At 40.5% G+C, this 23,985-nt stretch overlaps 1 pseudogene; it reads left to right on the forward strand.

Annotated features, from left to right (window-relative positions):
- LOC112396501 (E3 ubiquitin-protein ligase RBBP6-like) overlaps nt 1–23,985 on the forward strand; it is a 74,841-nt pseudogene that overhangs the window by 28,578 nt on the left and 22,278 nt on the right.

Raw genomic sequence — 23,985 nt, forward strand, 5'->3', positions numbered from 1 at the left:
AGTATAACTATGATAAGTGCAGCCAGATCTAGCAAATAAAAATACAAAATATCCAGTTAAATTTGAATTTCAGATAAACAACCAATAATTTTTAGGATAAGCATGTCACCTGCAATACATGGGACTTACTTTCTCTAAAAAATTATTGGCTGTTTATTTGAAATTCAAATTGAACTGAGCATCTTATAGTTTATCCATCAACCCTAGTTTTGAAGTATAACCATGATCAGAAGTAAATCCAAGTCCTAAGAAAGCAAAGATCAAAGGTACTTAACAGGTCAACAGCTAAAATTCATTTGGCTACTAGACACTGACCAAACATTTTAAAATTTTAGAACAGTGGTCCTTTAAGCCTGGCTACACATTGGAATTAGCTGAGAATTTTTTTTTTTTGCGGTATGCGGGCCTCTCACTGTTGTGGCCTCTCCCGTTGTGGAGCACAAGCTCCGGACGCGCAGGCTCTGCGGCCATGGCTCACGGACCCAGCCTCTCCGCAGTATGTGGGATCTTCCCGGACCGGGGCATGAACCCGTGTCCCCTGCATCGGCAGGTGAATTCCCAACCACTGCGCCACCAGGGAAGCCCAGCTGAGAATTTTTTAAAATATAGATATATAGATGCCCATGACTGTCCCTGAGGATTCATATTAAACTGAACTCATATTAATTCACATTAAAACATTCATGTATTAAGAATTAATCATATTCCTATGAAATAGGCAATGCTGATGTGCAAAGGGAGTCGAGGACCATTGTCTTAAAGTGTTGTCTGTACCTGCCTACTAAGTTGAAGACTTTTCTGAAGTGGTAAAGGAAATAAGACGGATACACTTTATTTGCAATTATAAGCTTCCTTAAACTTATAACGCACAGTGAGTTCAGACTGACATTAGCCCTGACTGTACTGAGGAAAAATTGGCAAAGAGATAGATCAGCTTACTAGTAGTTCCTGTTGTTGTAACATAACATTTCTAATCATATTCTTTGTCCTTAGTAATTCCACTTTAGAGTATAAATCCTAGGAAAATATCCAGCAGTCCAGACAAATAAGTATATGCAAAGATGCTAATCATACTATAATAATGAGGAAAAATTGTGCTTCCTGTAAAAATCATTTCCCTTTAGCCTGAGAACTTCATGATTTCTTGTAATAAAAGTCTACTACAGCCAAGTTCTCTCAGCTTTTTTATGTGGGAAAATGTCTTTAACTGTTTTTTCATTTTGTTTCTTTTCTTTTTTTTTTTTTTGCGGTACGTAGGCCTCTCACTGCTGTGGCCTCTCCCGTTGCGGAGCACAGGCTCTGGACGCGCAGGCTCAGTGGCCATGGCTCACGGGCCTAGCCGCTCCATGGTATGTGGGATCTTCCTGCACCGGGGCACGAACCCGTATCCCCTGCATCAGCAGGCGGACTCTCAACCACTGCACCACCAGGGAAGCCCTGTTTTCTCATTTTTGAAGTATGCGTTTTGAATGATTTTTTTCTTTCAGCATTTTAAAAAGCCATTCCAATGTCTTCTGGATTCTACTTTTTTTTTATTAGATGTCAGCCATCATTCTTATTATTGGATTCTTAAATGTATGTGTTCTTTTTCTCTGACTGCTTAAGATATTCTCTTTAATTTTGGTTTTCAGCAGTTTGACTATGATGAGCCTTGGTGTGGTTTTCCTTATACTTTTTTTTAATTAATTAATTAATTTTATTTTTGGCTGAGTTGGGTCTTCGTTGCTGCGCGCGGGCTTTCTCTAGTTGCGGCTGAGCGGGGGTTACTCTTCGTTGCCATGCACGGGCTTCTCCTTACGGTGGCTTCTCTTGTTGTGGAGCATGGGCTCTAGGCACGTGGGCTCAGTAGTTGTGGCGTGAGGGCTCAGTAGCTGTGGCTCGTGGGTTCTAGAGCGCAGACTCAGTAGTTGTGGTGCACAGGCTGAGTTGCTCCGTGGCACATGGGATCTTCCTGGACCTGTGTCCCCTGCATTGGCAGGCAGATTCTTAACCACTGAGCCACCGGGGAAGTCCCTCCTTATATTTATTCTACTTGGGTGTTCATGGGCTTCTAAAATCTGCAAATTAATATATTAGTATTTCTCATTAATTTTTAAAAATTCTCAAGCACAATCCCTTCAGATATTCACTCTGCCCCGTTTTCTCTCTTCTCTCTTTGAAGGACTCCAAATATGTATATACTGTAGTGTTTTATGTTGTCCTATTGTTCTCTGAAACTCTGCTGTAACTTAAAATTTAATTCAATTTACTTTTTCTCTTCTTATGCATTAGTTTGGATAAATTTTATTAACCTGTCTTCAAGTTTCTGATCTTTTCTTCTGCTGTATCTAGTCTGATGGCAAGACCTTCAATTAAAATTTTCATTTCAGTTCTAGAATTTCCATTTCATTCTTTTATAGGGCTTCAGATTCTCTGTGGAAACTTCCCATTTTTTCATTCATTTTGCCCATCTTTTCCAGTAAATACTTCAACACAGTTATAATACTTAAAGATTTTGTCTGCTGATTCCAACATCTGGGTCATTCCTGGTTCTGTTGCAATTGGCTATTTTTTCCTCTTGATTATGGGTCACATCTTCCTGCTTTTTCACATGTCTTCTACCTTCGACTGTGCTCACTGGTAAAGAATTGGTGGGTATGTGTGCCTTGAGGGGTTTTCCCCCTATCTTCCTTCCTGTTCCTGCTGTTGTTTTGTACTCAGTGAAGACTTAGAAGGAAACAATAGGTGAGTACTCCAAAAGAAATCTCTGTCCACCCTCATTTCCTGTCCCTCACCTTTACCAGGCCACGGTCATGCAGTTAGTGAAGCCCTACAGATAAGAACTGGCAGATAGATGCCATTTAGCATCTAAGTTTGGGGGTGGGATTTTAATACATCATGCCAGCTCATGGAAATTTTAGCTTGTCCAGCTAGTTTCTCAATGCACATTCAAAAATCCCCTGTCTACGGTAGGTCTGCTCTTCTATCCGTCATACTGCTTTGATGAAAGCAGCCTCATGTCTCACTCTCCCAGCAAGGGCTCTTTCCACTCTGGAATTTAGTTCATTTTAAATTCTGGTGGATTTTTAACAACTAAGACTTTGCAGTTCATCCAGATTACTTGCATTGTCACAAAGAGAGTAATGATCTCTTGCAAATTTCTATATCCTGGAAATGGAAGCCCAAACGTTTTTCAGAAAGACTTATAAACTGAAAATACAGAGAGAAAGGGTGAGAAGGAAGCCTCTGACATCTGTAGACTATAAGATTATCCATTTCCTCTCCATATTTAATTGCTAAATTGACTCAGGGGAAACACCCCCAGGTCACTTGGCGAGGTTTGTATCCCAGCTGAGCAAGTCCAGGAAGTCTAATGTATCAAATGCCCATTGCCACAAAAACATCTGTCTTTAAAAGGCCACCTGTTTTAAAATGGGATGTGGGGGAAATGGAGTAGAAACTAATTTGCCCTTATTTCACCAAATAGGATTTCTGATATCATTTAAAATGCCCTTTATCCTCATTTCAATATATGTCCACTTCTTAATCCTGCTGAATTGGAACCAAATCCAGAAGTCCACTTCTCTAACGAAACTCATGAGTATGAAGAGATAGTTTCCTTAATGCACACCAAAAAACTTGGGTACAGCTAGAGTTTATGCTATTTCACATGAAGAAAACTAGAAGAGAAAAAGGAGGCTGATATGAGAGGCCCTTTTTAGCAACAACTTTTCTGATGCAGGAGAGAGAAGACAAAATCTGAAACACAAACCTTCTTCCTCCAGAACAGTCAGTCAACTGCTCTAGGTCTTATTATGTAGAAGGATACAATTGGTAGATTCAGTAAGAAATTACCTAAAAATCCACACTCAATTGGTTTTAAATAGTCCAAAACTTTATGGTCACAAAACCCTTTTTAACATCTGATGAAGAGACACAATGGAGGGGGCTACAGCTGCTCAGGTTTTGAAATTCCTTAGTGCCCTCCCAGGAAGAGACACAAGTAGGACAGCAAAAGAAAAAGAAGTTGTAGAATAGGTGAAGCAGTGCTTAGAAGGAAGAAGGTCTAAAAGCAATCATCTACGCTTCCATAGTAAGAAAGTAGAAAGGAATGAGCAGCTTAAGCCCAAAATAAATAAAGTAGAAAACGAAGGCATGAATAAGAATAATGAAATAGAAAATCCACAATCAGTAGCATAAACCAATTAAACCAAAAGCTGTCTTTAAAAAATGTGATAGGGTTTCCCTGGTGGCGCAGTGGTTGAGAGTCCGCCTGCCTATGCAGGGGACATGGGTTTCTGCCCCGGTCCGGGAGGATCCCACTTGCCGCAGAGCGGCTGGGCCCGTAAGCCATGGCCGCTGAGCCTGCACATCCGGAGCCTGCGCTCTGCAGTGGGAGAGACCACAACAGTGAGAGGCCCGCGTACCGCAAAAAAAAAAAAAAAAAAAAAAAAAAAAAGTGATAAAATTGATAAACCTCTAGACTTACCAAGGAAAAACCCAAAATCAGAAGTTAAAGAGGAGTCAAAACTACAGGTCCTACAAACATTAGCATGATAAAAATGAATAATATAAACAAATTTATGCCCCCTAAATTCATCAACATAATGAAATTACCTATTCCTTCAAAGGGGCAAATTATAAAAACTGACTTAAGAGAGATCATCTAAATGATACTTTGTCTACAAAAAAATTGAATTCTTTTGAAAAAGGAAAAGAAAAAAATAGCCCAGATAGCTTCCCTGGTGAAATCTATCAAACATTTAAGGAAATAACACCAATCTTACACTATCACTTTCATAAAAGAGGTGAAGGGAGTACTTCCCACATCCATTTTATGATGCCAACATTATCCTGATAAGAAAAAAAGTTATTATAAGAAAAGTAAACTCCAGGCTAATATCTCACATGACCATAAATCCTTAACAAAACATTAGCAAATTGAATCCAGCAAAATATAACAAGGATACTACATGTGACTTAGTGGGGTTTATCTCAGGAATCCAGAGTTGGCTTAACATTTGAAAAAAAAAAATCAGTGTAATTAACAGAATAAAACAGAATAACAGAATAAAGGAGAAAAACAGAATGAAAGAGAAAAATTAACAGAATAAAAGAGAAATTAACAGAATAAAAGACAAAAATCATGATTACCAACAGAGACATGAACAAAACTTAACAAAATTAAACAACTGCTTATGATTTAAAAAATCACTCTCAGCAAAATATTGGAATAGAAGGAAACTTTCTCAATCTATTAAAAAAAAACAAAACCCTATAGCTCCTGCATGTCAACAGAAAAATAAGCTGAGGGAGGAGAAAGAGTTGCCTAAAAAAGAATAGAACATTCCCCAAAAAAGTATTTCTATTCCCACAGAAGACAAAAAAATTCACGATCACAGGCTTCCCTGGTGGCGCAGTGGTGGCGCAGTGGTTGAGAGTCCACCTGCCGATTCAGGGGACGCGGGTTCATGCCCCAGTCCAGGAAGATCCCACATGCCGCGGAGCGGCTGGGCCCGTGAGCCATGGCCACTGAGCCTGCGCGTCCGGAGCCTGTGCTCCACAACGGGAGAGGCCACAGCAGTGAGAGGCCCGCGTACGACAAACAAAAATAAATAAATAAAAATTTAAAAATTTATGATCACAAGCCACTTATGACACTAAACGCTCAAGTGAAGAGACAAAATCTGTAGATAAAGATCCTTATAAGGATCATGAGAAGCACATCTTAGAAGCAAGGAACAACAAAGAATCAAGTAGCAATACATTACATAATACATATTCTTAACCCACCAGACACAGATTGAAAATGTGCAGATTAATGGGCAAATTGGCAGGAATGCTATCCAGCCTAAACCCCAGCTAAGCCACTCCTCTTGACCTTCCTCCGACTTAACTAGAGAAACTGATGAAGCTGCTATTGAACCAGACTATAAAGAAGGCGATGGCGAAAGTAACACATCTGTAAGAGAAGAGGACACTTGTCTAAGGAACCGAACAATAAAGTGATGGAGGAAGCAAAAGAGCCTGGACAAGGTGGCAGTCGGCCAGGAGCCAGAGTCAAAGCCGCCCCAGCAACAGTCCAAGTGGAAGTCATAGCCCTTCTGGAAGCCCAGCCCGAAGCCACAGTAGCATCACAAACCATACAATAATTAGGAATGAATTTAACAGAATGGGTGCACAAGACCTTGTATACCAAAAAACTGCAAAACATTGCTAAGAGAAAGTAAAGAAGACAAATAAATAGAGGGCTATGCCACGTGCATGGGTTGGAAGACTCAGTATTGTTAAGATGTCGGTTCGCTCAAAATTCACCTACAGATTCAACATAATCCCATTCAAATCCCAGCAGGGTTTTTTTGGTAGAAATTGACAAGCTTATTTTAAAAGTTATAAAAAAATGCAAAGAATCTAGAATAGCCAGAAAACTATTTAAGGGAAGAACAAAGTAGGAGGACTTACACTACCTGATTTTCAAGTCTTCCTAGATTTTCAAGTCTTCCTATAAAGCTACGGTAATCAAGACGATGCGGTAGACCAGTGACTTCCATGAACGCGAGCTCAGTGCTGTACTTCATTGGCTGTAAAACGAGTTCCTCGGTCACAAGTAATGCAAGGTGGAATAACATCTTGGTGAATAAGGTATTTTGTCAGTGCATGGATACCAGTTTGGGAAAAAAATATTGCAGGCAGGAAAAGCAAATCTATATCAAAAGTAGGTGTCTGGGGCTTCCCTGGTGGTGCAGTGGTTGGGAGTCCACCTGCCGATGCGGGGGACGCCGGTTTGTGCCCCGGTCCGGGAAGATCCCACATGCCGCGGAGCGGCTGGGCCCGTGAGCCATGGCCGCTGGGCCTGCGCGTTGGGAGCCTGTGCTCTGCAACGGGAGAGGCCACAACAGTGAGGGGCCCGCGTACCGTAAAAAAACAAAGAAAAAAAAAAAGTAGGTGTCTGTGTCAGTGAGATTAAAATACCACCCCTTACATGGAGGAGGTTGCTCACTGATTGTCTCGAAGAATGGTGCTATGTTGGGGGCTCAGTGTTGGTCTTTGCTGTTGGCGGGTTGGCCTCTCAGCAGTGACTGCAGACAGAGACTCTAGGAGGTGGACAGTCCATGTTGTGGAGCCTGCGCACAGTCTCCCTCACTGCTGCCTTGGCCACTTTGATCATGAGGCCTTTGTAAGGACAGAGGCTGCTGGGGAGACAGACTAACTAACATCCAGAGAACAGATGATTTTATCCACCTGATTATCAAAATATTTCTCTTGCATAATTACTCTTAGGTGACTACGGGGACACAGACCTTCACATTCTGTGGTCGTTCAAAGATATCGATTCACACACCTTTTCCCCAGAACCTCCCCACTGTGATCATTTAACTGTGTCCTTTCCAAGTCCCTGACCAGCCAGCCAAACCATTAGCCACTGCCCATGAATCAAAGTAGATCCATACCTCTGGTCACCTCTAATTTCAGGCAAATGAGTAGCCAGTTGCACTGGGTGAAGTTCTACCCAGTGGGAGTATTGTCCTCCACTGCTGCCCTGTAGGACCACATCAGAATGGCTTCTTATTCAGATCTCAGTACAAATAAACCAACTGCAAAAAGACATCCATGACAGATTGTAAATGGAATGTGCATTGATACTAGATTTTATTAAGACAATATTATTAATTCACTAGATGTGATAATGAAGTGGTAGCATGTCCTGTTTTGAAAGAATCCTTTATCTGTTGGAAATATATTCTGAAGTATTTGAAGGTAAAAAGATAAGACGTATGGGGGATTTTACTTAAGATTTTTCATGGGAAAAAAGTAGAAGGAGAGCTCAATGGAAGAAGGATAATTGTCGAAGCCAGGTGATGAGTACGTACATGGGGGTTCATTAAACTGTTTTCTCTGCTTTTATATGTGTTTAAAATGTCACATAATAAAAAGCCTAAAAAATATTCTAATGAAAAGTATAGACAACCTCCCTTTATAAATGTACCTAAGAATGTAATCTGAATGTCACCTAGCCTCACCAGCCTGTGCCCTCAAAATAAGGTTAAATTTCCACTTGGACCCAATTTATGAGGACTGAAGCCCACTCACCCATCCCTGTGCACCAGGAGCATATTCTCACCCTCTCCAGAACAACTCCACGATTCCAAGGAGTCCTCAAAAGGGTTCCACATATTAGGCCACAAACTAGGCTGAAGCTGAGAGCCATCCCTCAGGCTCTGCTATTCTAGCTCCCTCTTGCCTCCATCTAGACAATGTCTCAGCATTCCTGAGAAGCTGCTTAAAGAGGCTTTAATCACTGCTGCTGTTGACAAAAAAGAATGGCATAGGAAGCCCTCCAAATTAAAGGAAACTAAAATACACGTTAAAGGACATTAAATGCAACATATACTCCTGAGTTGAGTCTTAGACTCGGGAAAAAATGGCTATTAAGTCATTATTGAGACAGCTGAAATTACCAAAATATGGACTGTGGATTGGATGATAGTATATTCATGCTAAATTTCCAGATTTTTATTCTTGCACGGTGGTTACGTAAGAGAAGGTCTCACACTTAGCAAATACACATTGAAGTATTTAGGGTGTAAAAACAAAGCAGATACTTTGAAAATTCTCCCCCTCAACCCAGCCTCTCAGCCACACAATTTCCCCCTGCCCCAACAGGCAATAAAGGTTTCCTTATTCTTGTATACATCCACCCAGAGGTATTTCATGCTTTTGCAAGCTAACACATGTTCTAACACCTCCTTTACACCAAAAATCAGAGCATTCTCTATACTCTGTTCTGTGCTTGGCTCTTTCTTAATATATCTTGGAGATCATTCCGTATCAGAACATGAACCATCCCGTCACTATTTTCTACATATATGTAGTATTCCGCTGGGAGATGTACCATAATTTATTTCGGCTCCATAAAATTGGTTTCCAACCTTTTGCTGTGCTTTATTAAGATCTGCAGAATAGCAGCCTTCAAGGGACCCAGGAAGACTTGGGAACACAAGCATATTACAAAAGTATGAAATTGATACGGTGATAACTGTGTCAGGGATTATATTTTAAATGGTTACTAATGAATGCAATGTTTTATGTTATTAACCAGGGAAATAGACCTCAGAATGAATGATTAGTGGGTACGAAAAAACAAGAACGTGTGTGGGGAAGTCAATGTTAACAGCCCTCCGTCTTAGCCATTAAACCTGTCTGAAAGAGCATTTTAACACCATGGCATTTTTTTTTCAGAACTCTTAACAGACACTGAGCGCAATAAGTGATGATCAAGAATGGTAGTAGAGCCACTGCGGATGTTGTTCTTATTGTGTCATTAATGAAAGTACTGATAGAAAAAGAGTAGTACTTTGGGTTCATTAATAAAAGACCTGAAAAAATGTCATGAGTCACAACAACAAATAAAGTTGCCTTTCACTTCACTCCGCCAAATAAGGCTGTCCGGAAGGGGAGGAAGTTAACAATGAACCTAGAGAGCGGGGTGAAGTGTGTACATCCCTATCTATACATACACTGAGTTTGGGGTTGTAGGGACTTTCTGTTGTTGTTAATAAATATAATTCCTGTGCCCATTTTTATCTTCAATATTTTTCCTTAGGTTCTTAAATTACAGAAGATAGTGACTTAATTTGACACAGATTTAGACAATATCCCAGAAACCCAAGAGCACATATGTCACTCATCCTGACCTAAAAGCTTCTCTCTTTGCAGGAATCAGAGTCCAGCATCTCTCTTCTCTCACAGACTCACCACCTCCTTTTCTGTTACGGTGGCCTTTTATGAGTTCTCACTCCTCCAACTGGACAGTTAGCCCTTTGAGGGCAGGACTACCACATCATAATCATCTAGGCTGTGCAGACTCCACTACTCGAGCAGGTGGGGGGCAGCCCCCGCTCTCCAGACGCGGCCCAGCAGAGGCTCCATCCACAGTGTCCACTGGTTGGTGTCACAGTGACGGTCATGTAAGTCAGTGTATCTACGCTGGCAGCGGTAGCATCGATATCTCCACGGCAGCAGCGTTGGAATATGATTTAGGGCATTGTGTCTGAGTATGAAGGCACCAAGCCTAGTCTTCTAGCTTTATTGGTCAGAATAGGCTAGGTCATTCCAGAAAACAAACCCTGAACCTCTCAGCAGCTCACGCAATGAGTTTATTTCCCAGTCACACGCAGGTCCATGCAGGCTGTGCAGCTCGCGGGGCAGCGCTTGACCCAGCGGTGACTCAGGGCCCAGCTGCTTCTACAGTGTGGCTCCCCTGTCCCAGACTCCCTCTCACAGGAGAGATGAAAGCCAAGGATCTGGCGAGAACTTTTAGGGCCAGGCCTGGAAGTGCTGTACATTATTTCCCCCCATGTTCCACTGGCCTAACTGAAAGGTAGGCCTCCTTGCCTGAGTCCAGACAAGCTTCTCCTTTTATTTTTTTTGGCCACGCCACGCAGCTTGTGGGATCCTAGTTCCCCAACAGGGGACTGAATCCAGGGCCGTGGCAGTGAAAGTGCCGAGTCCTAACCACTGGACCATCAGGGAACTCCCCAAGCTTCTCCTTTTAAAGTCCTACCTTTGGGAGCTGGAATTACGGCCAGCAGGGCCGGTCATCTTGCCCAGGCTGTCCTCTGGCTCCGGGGTTGGGGTGGAGGTGGGCAAGCCTATGGGAGCCACGCCTGCATGGAAAGAGCAAGGCCGCTGGCCCCTCACCAGGCAGGTCCAGGCCTGGGCTTCGGGCGTCCAGAGGGAAAATGGTCATTCTGAAACCCCAGGCGCAAGCTGAAGACCTTCTTCTAAGTGTAAGGCATTTGGGCTCACTGTGGGGACAAGTACAGGGTCTTTGCTGCAGAGCAGAGGTGATCAGACCTGCCTTCACTCCCGTGTTGGCCAAATTGCTTGCTGACGCTGTGAAAACCCCATCCCTAGTTTTTCCACCAACATCTCCTCTGTTAACGCAGAGACCACACTATGAAAGAGGCAGTTTCCTGTGCCACAGCCCAACAGGCCCAGCCCCCCACCCTCATGCTCCCATGGAGGACATGGTGACAGTGGGGAAGGTCTCTCCTCGGGGCAGCTGTAAAACAGCCCTGGGGCATAAGGCTTCCCCTGGAATGTGGCCTTCTTCTAGCCAAGAACAGTTCCCGGTAATGAGCACACTTCAGGCTGAATCCTCTTTCTCTGGAGAAAAATTTTCCAAATATAAAAGGATCGAGGTTCCTACTTTGAGAATCTCTTCCTAGAGGGTGACAGCCCAAATTCTCCCTAAAATAACAGCAGCAGAAAACAGAGCAGGGGAAGCGCGGAGGAAGCAGAGGCATGGATGCGGGGGACTCGACGACACCGCCAGGGAAATGGGCAAAGACTCTCAGCATCAGGCATTCGTTCAACAGGCTGGGCCAGGGGTACTCGGGTGCCTGTCCACTGCTGGGTGTCAGGGTGCTGGCGCAGCAAGTGGCTAACACTGGACTCTACATCTGTCATTTACCAGTCATGAGCCTTGGACAATGTCAACTGTCGGAGCCTTAGTTTCTTCATTTGTCAACTCGAGATAAAATTCCTTGCCCAGACTGCTTCATAAGGTTCTCGTGATGAACTAAAAAGAAAAAGGCCACAAGAACACTTTATAAACCAGAAAGGGTTGTCTTAAAACAAAGCATTGTTATCATTGCAGTTGCTAAGACAAATCTTAGCTCTCCAGGCACCTACAATCTAGTTGCAGGAATAAATTAAGATACCTGGAACAGTAAAGTGGTAAATCATGGCAGTATGCACTGAGCATAAAATAATGTTAGCAAAATTATATGCAGTAAGTTTTCTGAAAGAGAGTCAGGTGTAGAATGAATCAGACAGAACAAATTTCATGAAAGTTGTGGTAAGAATTGAAATGAGTCCTGGAAAAAGAGAAAGTTGTAGAGAAATTGGAAGAAGTAAGGCATTAACTCTGTGTGTGTGTGTGTGTGTGTGTGTGTGTGTGTGTGTGTGTGTGTTGTAGTAGTAGTAGAAAAGCGCAGCCAGGACATGTAGCATTCTAGGCTATAGACATACTCAGGAAGTGAATGGTGGGAAAGGGGTCTAAAGCAGAGGCTGGCAAACTATAGCTCCACAAGCCAGTTTTTGTATAGTGTGCAAGCTAAGAATTGTTTTACAGTTTTAAAACGTTATACACTTATTAGAATGGCCAAAATCAAGAACACTGACAACACCAAACACTGGTGAGGATGTGGAGCAACAGGAACTCTCATTCACTGCTGCTGGGAACGTAGAATGATGAGACAGACACCTTGGAAGACAGTTTGGCAGTTCCTAACAAAACTAATTATACTTTTACCATATGATCCAGCAATTATGTTCCTACTGAAAGGAACTGAATACTTGTGTCCACACAAAAACCTGCCCACAGATGTTTATAGAAACGTTATTCATAATTGCTAAAACCTGGAAGCAACCAAGTTACCCCTGAGTACCTGGACAAATAAACTGTCTGGTATATCTGAAAACTGAATGTCACTCAGAGCCAAAAAGAAATGGACTATCAAGCTGCGAAAAGACAAAGATGTATCTTAAACATATATTACCAAGTGAAAGAAGCCAATCTGAAAAGGCTACGTACTATATGATTCTAACTATACGACATTCTGGAAGAAGCAATGCTATGGAGACAATAAAAATATTCATGGTTGCCAGGGTTGAGGGGAGGGAGCGAAGAGTAGGTAGAGCACAGGGGATTTTTAAGGCAGTGAAACTACTCTGTATAATACTATAATACACATCATTATACATTTGTCCAAGCCCACAGAATATACAAAGCCAAGACTGAACCCTCATGTAAACTATGAACTCTGCATGATAATGATGTCAGTGTGGGTCCACCAATTGTAGCAAATGTACCACTCTGGTCAGGGATGTTGATAATGTGGGGGCAGGAAGTATATGGGAAATCTCTGTACCCTTCTCTCAACTTTGCTGTGAGCCTAAAACTGCTCTAAAAAATAAGTTTATTTTTTTTTAAATGTTATAAGGAAAAGAAAAAGACGAGTAGGAGTGACATAGATCATAGTCCCACAAACCCTAAGGTATTTACTATCTGTCCCTATACTGAGGTTTACTGACCCTTGGCCCAAAGGATGAACACTAGACTGAATGACAGTGGAAATACAATATAACCCAAATTTGTGTGACGCAGCTGAAGTAGTGCTGATAGAAACATTTATAGCACTAAATAAAATGTTTACATTTAGGAAAAGCCTCAAATCAATAGCTTAATGTCCCATAATAAGAAACTAAAAATAGAAGAGCAAACTAAACCAAACGCAAGCAGAAGGAAGAAAATAATAATAATAATAGCAGAAATAAATGAAATTGGACACAAAAACATAGAAAATCAATGACACAAAATCTGGCTCTTTGAAAAGCTCAATAAAATCAACAAACTTCTAGCAATACTGACAAAGAAAAAAAGAGAGAAGACATACATTATCCATATCAGGAATGAAACAGACGGTATCACTACAGACTCAGCAGACATCAAAAAATAATAAGGAAATACTACAAACAACTCTACACACATGAATTTGACAACTTAGATGAAATGGACCAATTCCTTGAAAAGCACAAACTACCACAAGTCACCCAATACAGTACAGATAATTTGAATAGCCCTGTAACTATTAAGGAAATTGAACTCATAATTTTAAAACTCCCAAAAACAAATTTCCAGGCACAGATGGCTTCACCACTGAATTCTGCCAAACACTTAAGAACTAACACCAGTTCTACACAATCTCTTCCAGAAAAGAGATGAGGAAACTTGCCAATTCATTTTTTCCAGCTTTACTAAGGTATAATTGACAAATAAAAATTGTATATATTCAAAGTGTACAACATGATAATTTGATAAATGCATACACAGTGAAATGATTACCACAACCAATTTAATTAACACACCCATCACCTTACATAGTTACCTTTGGTGTGTGTGGGGGGTAAGAACACTTAAGATCTACTCTTTTAGCATATTTCAAGTATACAATGGAGTATTGTTAACTATGGTCACCGTGCTGTACATTAGATCCTCAGAACTTATTTCATCTCATAACTGAAAGTCTGTATCCTCTGACCAACATCTCCCCATTTTCTTAAGCCCCCAGTCCCTGGCAACTATCATTCTACTTCTATTAGTTCTACTTTCTTAAAATCCACATATAAATGAGATCATGCAATATTTGTCTTTTTGTGTCTGGATGATTTCATTTAGCATAACATCCTCCAGGCTGATCCACGTTGTTGCAAATGGCAGGATTTCTTTTTTACAGCTGAATAATATTCCATTGTATATATAAATATAATTTTTTTATCCATTCATCCAACAATGGACATTTAGTTTGTTTCCATATCTTGGCTATTGTAAATAATACTACAATGAATAGAGGGGTGCATATAGCTCTTCAAGATCCAGCTTCATTTTATCAAGTTAGCATTATTCTGATGCCAAAACAAAACAGACACATTGCCAAAAAAAAGATCAATATCCTTCAAAAATCCTTAACAAAATATGAACAAAGGGAATTCAATAATATGTTAAAAAAATTATACACCATGACCAAGTAGGGTTTATTCCAGGGATGCAAAGCTGGCTCAATATTTGAAAGTCAATGCAATCTACCATACTGACAGGCTAAAGAAGAAAAACTATATGATCACATCTACTGATGCAGAAAAAGCATTTGACAAAATTCAATACTCATTCATGATAAAAACTCTCAGAATACTAAGAATAGAGGGGAACATTTTTTTTTTTTTTTTTGCAGTACACGGGCCTCTCACTGTTGTGGCCTCTCCCGTTGCAGAGCACAGGCTCTGGACGCGCAGGCTCAGCGGCCATGGCTCACGGGCCTAGCCACTCCGCGGCATGTGGGATCTTCCTGGACCGGGGCACGAACCCGCGCCCCCTGCATCGGCAGGCAGACTCTCAACCACTGCGCCACCAGGGAAGCCCGGAACTTCTTTTTTTTAAAAATAGTAACAGCTAACATTTATTGAGCCCTTTCTTTTCTTTCTGGCCATGCCCTGCAGCATGTAGGATCTCAGTTCCCCAACCAGGGATCGAACCCGTGCCCCCTGCACGGGAGTCTTAACCACTGGAGCGCCAGGGAAGTCCAAGGGGAACTTCTTAATAAAGAACTGGGGTGCTGCTTTTTTTTTTGGAAATGATAAAATTAACAAACCTTTAGCTAGACTAAGAAAAAAGAGAGAAAAGATGCACATAAATAAAATCAGAAATGAAACAGGAGACATTACAACTGGTACCATGGAAATACTAATGATCCTAAGACTACTATGAACAATTATATACCAATGAATTGGAAAACCTAGAAAGGTGGAATACTTTCCAGAAATATGCAACCTTCTAAGGGTGAATAATGAAGAAACAGAATATATGAACAGACCAATAATGAGTTAGAAGATCTAATCAGTAATCACAAACCTCCCAACAAAGAAAAGCCCAGGACCAGATGGTTTCACTGGCAAATTCTACCAAACGTTTGAAGAAAAATTAATGCCAATGCTTCTCAAACTCTTCCAAGAAAACTGAATAGAAGGGAACACTCCCAAACTCATTTTATGAAGCCAGAATGAAATCTGATACCAAGCCATATAAGGATACTACAAGGAAAAAAAAAAACTAGAGACCAACATCCCTGATAAATATAGGTACAAAAGTTCTCAACAAAATATTGACAAATCAAATTCAATAGCACATTAAAAGGATCATACTCCATGATCAAGCTGGATTTATCCCTGGGGTGCAAGGATGGCTCAACACATGCAAATCAATAAATGTGATACACCAACTAATAAAATATGTAAAATCATATGATCATCTCAATAGATGCAGAAAAAGCATCTGACAATATTCAATATCCTTCCATTATAAAAACCCTCAACAAATTGGGTATGGAAGGAACATACCTCAACATAATAAAGGCCATATATCACAAGTCCACAGCTAACATCACACTCAATGGCGAAAAGTTGAAAGATTTTCCTCCGAGATCAGGAACAAGACAAGGATGCCCACTATCACCACTTCACGTCAACATAGTACTGGAAGTCCTAGTCAGAACAATTAGGCAAGAAAAAGAAATAAAATGTATCCAAATCAGAAAGAAGGGGGTAAAATTGTCTCTGTTTGCAGGTGATATGATCTTATTTATAAACAACCCTAAAGACCCCACCAAAAAAGACAAAGAATACATGAATCCAGTAAAGCTGCAGGATACAAAATCAACATACAGAAATCAGTTTCATTTCTGTACACTAACAATGAAATATCTGAGAAAGAAATAAAGAAAGCAATCCCATTCATAGTCATATCAAAAGCAATAAGATAGGAATAAATTCAATCAAGGAGGTAAAAGATCTGTACACTGAAAACAACAAGACTTTGGTGAAAGAAATTGAAGACACAAACAAATGGAAAGGTATCCCATGTTCATTAATCAGAAGAATTAATATTGTTAAAATTTCCCTATTACCTAAAGCCATCTATAGATTTATGTAACCCCTAACAAAATTTCAATGCCATTTTTCACAGAAATGGAAAAAAATCCAAAAATTTGTATGGACTCACAAAAGACCACAAATAACCAAAATATCTTGAGGAAAAAGAACAACACACTTTCTAATTTCAAACTATATTACAAAGCTATAGTAATCAAAACAGTGTGGCACCGGCATCACAATAGATACAAAGACAAATGGAACAAAGTCAAGAGCTCAGAAATAAACCCTTACATATATGGTCAACTAATATTTGACAAGAGAGCCAAGAATACTCAATGGGGAAAGGAGAAGCTCTTCAATAAATGACATTGGGAAAACTGGATAACCACATGCCGAAGAATAAAACTGGACCCCTATCTTACATTACTCACAAGAATTAATTCAAAATGGATTAAAGATTTAAACATAATACTGAAACCACAAAACTCCTAGAAGAAAACATAAGGACAAAGCTCCTTGACAATGGTCTTGGCAATGATATTTTGGATGTCACACCAAAAGCATGAGCAATAAATGCAAAAATAAACAAGTAGGACTACATCAAGCTAAAATGCTTCTTCACAGCAAAGGAAACCATCAATAAAATGAAAAGGCAACCTACTGAATGGGAGAAAATATTTGCAAATCATATATCTGATACGAAGCTAATATCTAAAATATATAAAGAACTCATACAATTCAGTCATAAAAAACAATCTGATTTTAAAATGGGCAGAAGATCTGAATAGACTTTCTTCCAAAAAAGACACAGATGGCCAACAAATACATGAAAAGATGCTGAACAACATTAATTATGAGGGAAATCAAAACCACAATGAGATAACACCTCACCCCTGTCAGAATGGTTATCATCAAAAAGACATGAAATAAGTGTTGGTGAGGATGTGGAGAAAAGGGAACCCTGAGTATTGTTGGTGGGAAGGTAAACTGCTGCAGCCACTATGAAACACAGTATGAAGTTTCCTCAAAAAATTTAAAATAGAATTACTACCATATAATCCAGCAATTCCACTTCTGGGTATTTATCCAAAGAGAAAAAAACACTAACTTGAAAAGATGTACGTGCCCCATGTTCTTTGCAGCCTTATTTACAATAGCCAAGACATGCAAACAACCTAAGTGTCCATCGATGGATAAGTGAATAAAGAAATTGTGGTATAACATATACAACGGAAAATTACTCAGCCATAAAAAAGGAATGAAATATTACCATTTGCGGCAACATGGATGAACCTCAATGGCACTATGCTAAGTGAAATAAGTAAGACAGAGAAAGACAAATACCATATGATTTCTCTTATACATGAAAACTTTAAAAAAAAGTTGCACTCATAAAAACAGAGTAGAATAGTGGTTACCAGGGGCAGATGGAAAGATGCTGGTCAAAGGATACAAGCCTGCCATTATACGATGAATAAACTCTAGGGATCTGAGCATGGTACAGCATGGTGAATACATTTAACAACACTACATTGTGTACTTAAAATCTGCTAAGAGAGTAAACTTTTAGCATTGTCACAACAGCAACAAAGGTAACCATATGAGGTAATGGTTGTGTTGACTTGATTGTGGTAACCATTTCACAAAGTATAAGTATGTCAAATCATCACATCATGCACTTTAAATATATACAATTTTAATTTGAGATTATACCATAATAAAGCTGAAAAACAGAACATCTATAAAAAATACCCTATAGCTACCATCATAATGGTGACAGATCAAACGTGTCCCCACTAAGATCAGGAACAAGACAAGGATTCTGCTCTGATCACTGCTAGTCAACATGGTGTTGAAAGTTCTAGCCAGTGCTTAAATAACATATGATAAGGAAATAAAAGGCATAAAGATCAGAAAGCAAAACATAAGACTGTACCATCTGCAGATGACATAATAATCTACATAGAAAACCTAGGGAATATACCAAAACAAAACCAACAAAAAGCAACACCCATCTCCTAGAGCTAATAGTAAGATTGTAAGATACAAGTTCAACTTATAAAAATCAATTGTAGGGCTTCCCTGGTGGCGCAGTGGTTGAGAGCCCGCCTGCCGATGCAGGGGACACGGGTTCGTGCCCTGGTCCGGGAAGATTCCAAATGTCGCAGAGCGGCTGGGCCTGTGAGCCATGGCCACTGAGCCTGTGCGTCCGGAGCCTGTGCTCCGCAACAGGAGAGGCCACAACAGTGAGAGGCCCGCGTACCGCAAAAAAAAAAAAAAAAATTAAATACTTGAGTGTCAATATAACAAACATACAGGACTGAATATAAAACAGAAAATTCTGATGAAAAAAATTAAGAATGTTCTAAATAAATAGACATAGCATGTTCATGGATTAGTATACTCAACACAGTGTTGAGATAGATAGATAGACAGAAATTCCTATCCAGATCTCAGGAAGATTTTTTTCAGATATAGACAAGTTATTCCAAAATGTATATGGAAAGGCCAAGGAATTAGAATGGCTAAAACAGTTTTGGAAATGATGAATAAAGTGGGAGAAATAACTCTGCCCAATTTCAAGACTGATTACATAGCTCAGTAATCAAGACTGTGTGATATTGTTGGAGTTAACAGACACAAAGATCAATGGAACAGAAGAGAGCTCCCAGAAATAACTCCATACAAGCACAGCCACATGATTTTTTTCAATGTCAAAGCAATCTAATGCAGGAAGGATGGTCTTTTCAACAAATGGTGCTGGAGCAACTAAAAGACACCCATAGGAAAAAAAAATGAACCTTGACCTAAACCTCACATCTTACGTGCAAAGTAACTCAAAATGGGTTATAGATTTACATGTAAGACTATAAGACTTCTAGAAGAAAACAGAAGAAAATCTTCAGCACTTGGAGCTTGGTGAAGACTTCTTAGACATAACACCAAAAAAGAGTCCTTAGACATGACAATTCACAAAAGAAAAAAATTGATAAACAAGACTTAACAAAATGAAAAACTTTTGATAAAGGGATGAAAAGACAAGCTATAGACTGGGAGAAACTTTTGTAAATCACATGTCTGACAAAGGACTCATCTCTAAATATATAAAGAATGCTCAAAGTTCAACAATAAAAAAGCCAAATAATCCCATTAGAAAATGGGCAAAAGACATGAAGAAATGTTGCAGCAAAGAACATATAAAGATGACAAATAAGCACATAAAAAGATGTTGAACATCATTAGCCATCAAAGAAATGCAAATTAAGACCATAATGAGCTTTTACTACATGGAGAGGCTGAAGCAGTTAGGATTTGCACGGCAGAGTCCTGGAGAGGAGAGAGCTTTGCAGAGAAAGAGCTCCAAAAATCTGCAGAGGAGTCTAAATCTTTGGCTGAGTATAAATCTGAGCATGCATAGGGTAAAACTCAATAAGGTTGGTAGAAAACAACTAACAAGGAAAGACAATTTTCCAGGGAGCTCTAAGCCAAACAATTCTCAGACCTCACACAAGGCTGGGAATCATTTTAACTCCTACAATAGGTGGAGGAACTTTGTTGAATACATAGGGGATTTAGTAGAAATCACATAAGTGTCATGTCCTAATAGTGTGGCTAAAATAACCTTACAGTACAGGAAAATCTAGACCTGTCCTTTAAAACTTAAAGAATAAGCTTGAAAAGGATTGATATGAACCATCTTAACTGCCTGCTACAACAAAACCAAACACTCTTTAAAGTAATGCAACAAAATAAAGCACTACTAAACACAAGATTTAAAATGTCATACACAATAAAAAATTAGGCATATGAATAAGAAAGAAAGTGCTACCCATAACCAGGGGGAAAATCAGTTAATGAAAAGAAAAATCCAAATCACATACATTATGGGACCATGTCAAGTTGTCAGGAGGCAAATTAAAGGAGCACCCAAAGGTCAGGTCAGGGATATTTTAAATAACAAAATATAATAGTAATAATGGATTATAACCCATAGAATGAAATAAATATCCATGAGTCCACACTGTTATAATGAATACATGAAGGAGAAGGGCTAGCTCTTCCTTTCAGTAAAATTCCAATTTATACATGTAGAAGAAATGAAAATAGAAAATCATTTGGGAAATACCATGGTAATAATTATTGCTGGCAAAACCTTTCAATGGATGCTAAAAGTATGATAAAAAGGAGATATTTCATTGGTCTCAAAATATCACAAAGCTACTGGAATTAATAAGGGTTTAGCAAAGTCACAGGATACAAGGTCAATAAACAAAAATCAATAGTATTTCCATATACTACATACCAGCAACAAACAACTGGAAAATGATATAAGAACAGCCAAAACTATATACGCAAGATTTGCACATTGAAAACCTACAAAGCAATCCTAAAATTTAAAAAGACTTGAATAAATAGATATACCATATTTATGGATTAAAAGACTTGATATTACCAAATGTCAATTTTCCCCAAATTGATCTACAGATTCAATGTAATCCCTATCAACATCTCAGCAGCCTTTTTGTAGAAATTGATAAACTGACTCTAAAATTTACATGGAAATGCAAAGAACCTAAAATGAATCTAAAATTCTTTAGATGCAAAGAATCTAAAATAGAATTTGAAGGACTCACAGTACCTGATTTTAAGTTTTATTATAAAGCTACAGTAATCAACAATGTGGGGGTGGGGGTGGACTTCCCTGGTGGCGCAGTGGTTAAGAATCCGCCTGCCAATGCAGGGGACACAGGTTCAAGCCCTGGTCCGGGAAGATCCCACATGCTGCGGAGCAACTGAGCCCACGTGCCACAACTACTGAGCCAGCGCGTGCGCCTAGAGCCCGTGCTCCGCAACAAGAGAAACCACCGTCATGAGAAGCCCGCGCACCACAACGAAGAGTTGCCCCTGCTCGCCCCAACTAGAGAAAGCATGCACGCAGCAACCAAGGCCCAACGCAGCCAAAAATAAATAAATTATTTAAAAAAAAACAAAAAACAATGTGGGGGATTGGCTTAAGGGTAAGCCATGTGATTGATGGAACATAAAGTTCAGAAATGGACTCCATTCAAATATGGTCAATTGACTTTCAATGGGGGAAAGGAGAGTCTTTTCAATAAATGGTGCAGGAACAACTATACACCTTTACTAGCTGAGGGGAAAAAAAGGGAAACTCAATCCTTTCCTCATACCATACACAAAAATTAACTTTGGATGGATTGCAGAATGGTTATAACAACTTTATTCATAATAGCCAATATTTGGAAACAACCCAAACCAAATCAAGTGAATGTATAAACAGAGTCTTGTATATCCAAGCAATGGACTATCACTCAGCCATAAAAAGGAACAAACTATTGACAAATTCAACAACATGAATGAATCTCAAAAACATCACGCTAAGCAAAGAAGTCAGACACGGGCTTCCCGGGTGGCACAGTGGTTGAGAGTCTGCCTGCCGATGCAGGGGACGCGGGTTCGTGCTCCGGTCCGGGAAGATCCCACGTGCCGCGGAGCGGCTGGGCACGTGAGCCGTGGCCGCTGAGCCTGCGCGTCCGGAGCCTGTGCTCCGCAACGGGAGAGGCCACAACAGTGAGAGGCCCGCGTACCGCAAAAAAAAAAAAAAAAAAAAAAAGAAGTCAGACACAAAAGAGGACACACTGCATAATTCTACTTATAGGAAGCTCTAGAAAGGGTAAAGCTAATTTGTTGGACCGGAGAGCAGATCAGTGGGTCTAGGGCTGGGGGTGAATGGTGGGGAATGACTGAACGAGGGAAAAGTCCTCTATCTGGATTGTGATGATGGTTACAAAAGTGTAAACGTCTGTCAAAGCCCTTCAAACTGTACATTTTAAATAGTCATATTTTACTGTATGTAAATCAGACCTCAATAAAATTGATCTTTAAAAAGTAACTGTAAATATTATAATCTTCTGCTCATCCCTGCATATCTATATATGCAGATATATCATCTCCCAAATCTATGGTCCTCAAAACAGCAGTCACCTGGGAGGATTGTTTAAAAACTCATCTTCCCAGGCCCACCCCCAGGAGTAGATAGGGGGCCTGGGACTTGACATTTGAAACAAGCATTCTAGATAATTCTGACTCAGGCAACCTCAAGTCCACACTTTGGAAGACTTGCCCTAAGTGGACTGTGGCATTAGATTTTTCTCCTGGATCAGAATAAGGCCATGTTTGGCCATCTGGTAAGCGCAAATCTGAGATTTACTCAGGCCTGGCATTTCCAATTTACAGCAGGAGGTGATACTGGAGCTATCATGGCAGATAGTGTGATACACTCTCTATATTTTAATCCCAGCTTGAATGACTCTGATCAAGCCACGCCCCTCATCTGTGAAATGCAGTTAGAGTTGCTGCCCTGGCAACCTTTCTAACCGGTGCGGACCAACTGAAAGTTTTTGAATAACTCTCATCCATTGGTAGGCTTTAGCCCCACCCATGTTGCCAGGGCAACCAGGCCTGCTGAGACTGGCCCCGCCTCCCAGGCCCAAGTCACCGGTAGAGAGAGGAAGGCAAGGAAGAAGAGCTTACAAAGAAGCCCTCACGGTGCTGTTCTCCCCCTCAAGGCAGGAAAGAGGCTGGGAGATGGGGAGAAAGGGAAACAGGCAGTCTTTTCAAGGGTTTAGGGAGCCAGGGCCTAACATGGGTCCTATAAACGCAAAAGCCTCCTAAAGCTGTTTTACAGAAGCTGGGTCGGAAGAAGGCCTCAGAGCTGCTGTCAGGCATGGAAGGAGCCACCATGAGAAGCCACTGCTGAGGAGAAAACCCTTCTCACCTTCTCAGTCCTGAAGGGAAGAAAGCTATGCCACCATGGGTCCCCAGCTGGGGGTGGGCCCAGGTTTCTCATAAAGGGAGTAGATGAAAAGGCACGGGGAATGGTGAAATAAGGATTCAGCAAAAGCTTCAAACTGACCTATATAAACCTATTAAAATATAACAGAACCAAAGCCTGTTAACACAAAATGGGGGGGGGGGGGGCAGTGCTGGGGGAGCCAGGTGGTAGAGAGGGAGTCGAGAAGTAAAATCCCAAAGAATTAGCCTCAGGGGACTGGAGTTAACTAACTGCACAAAATGCAGCTCTGAGCTTCTTGGCAGTGCAAGCAGAGAAAGGAGGTGATGGGTGACATCAGACTCTTCCACTTCCCTAGTAGAAGGCAGCATAAGTACCAATTTTTCAGGAAAGGAAACTGATTTCCTGACTCCCAAGCAAGACAGCAAGCCACAGCTTCTCCTTATATTTCTTTCCACTTGAAATGGGGATTCAGCATCTGTAGCAAAGGGAACTCTTCAAAGAGAAGATAGTGAGGGGTTTCAAATCAAGGAAAATGAGGAACAGTTTAGCTCAGGAGGAAGAACGAGGCTGACTAGAGGCTACAGCCTTGAAGCTAATGAAGCTTAACTTCAAAACCCCACACACGTAGGGCCTCTCCCCAAGTTCTCTCCCCTTTTTCTGTCTGTCCAACGAAAACTGTAGAGATTTGGTGTTTTGGT

This window comes from Neophocaena asiaeorientalis, unplaced genomic scaffold (assembly GCF_003031525.2).
Source record: "Neophocaena asiaeorientalis asiaeorientalis breed wild unplaced genomic scaffold, Neophocaena_asiaeorientalis_V1.1 scaffold517, whole genome shotgun sequence".
Taxonomy (NCBI): Eukaryota; Metazoa; Chordata; class Mammalia; order Artiodactyla; family Phocoenidae; genus Neophocaena; species Neophocaena asiaeorientalis.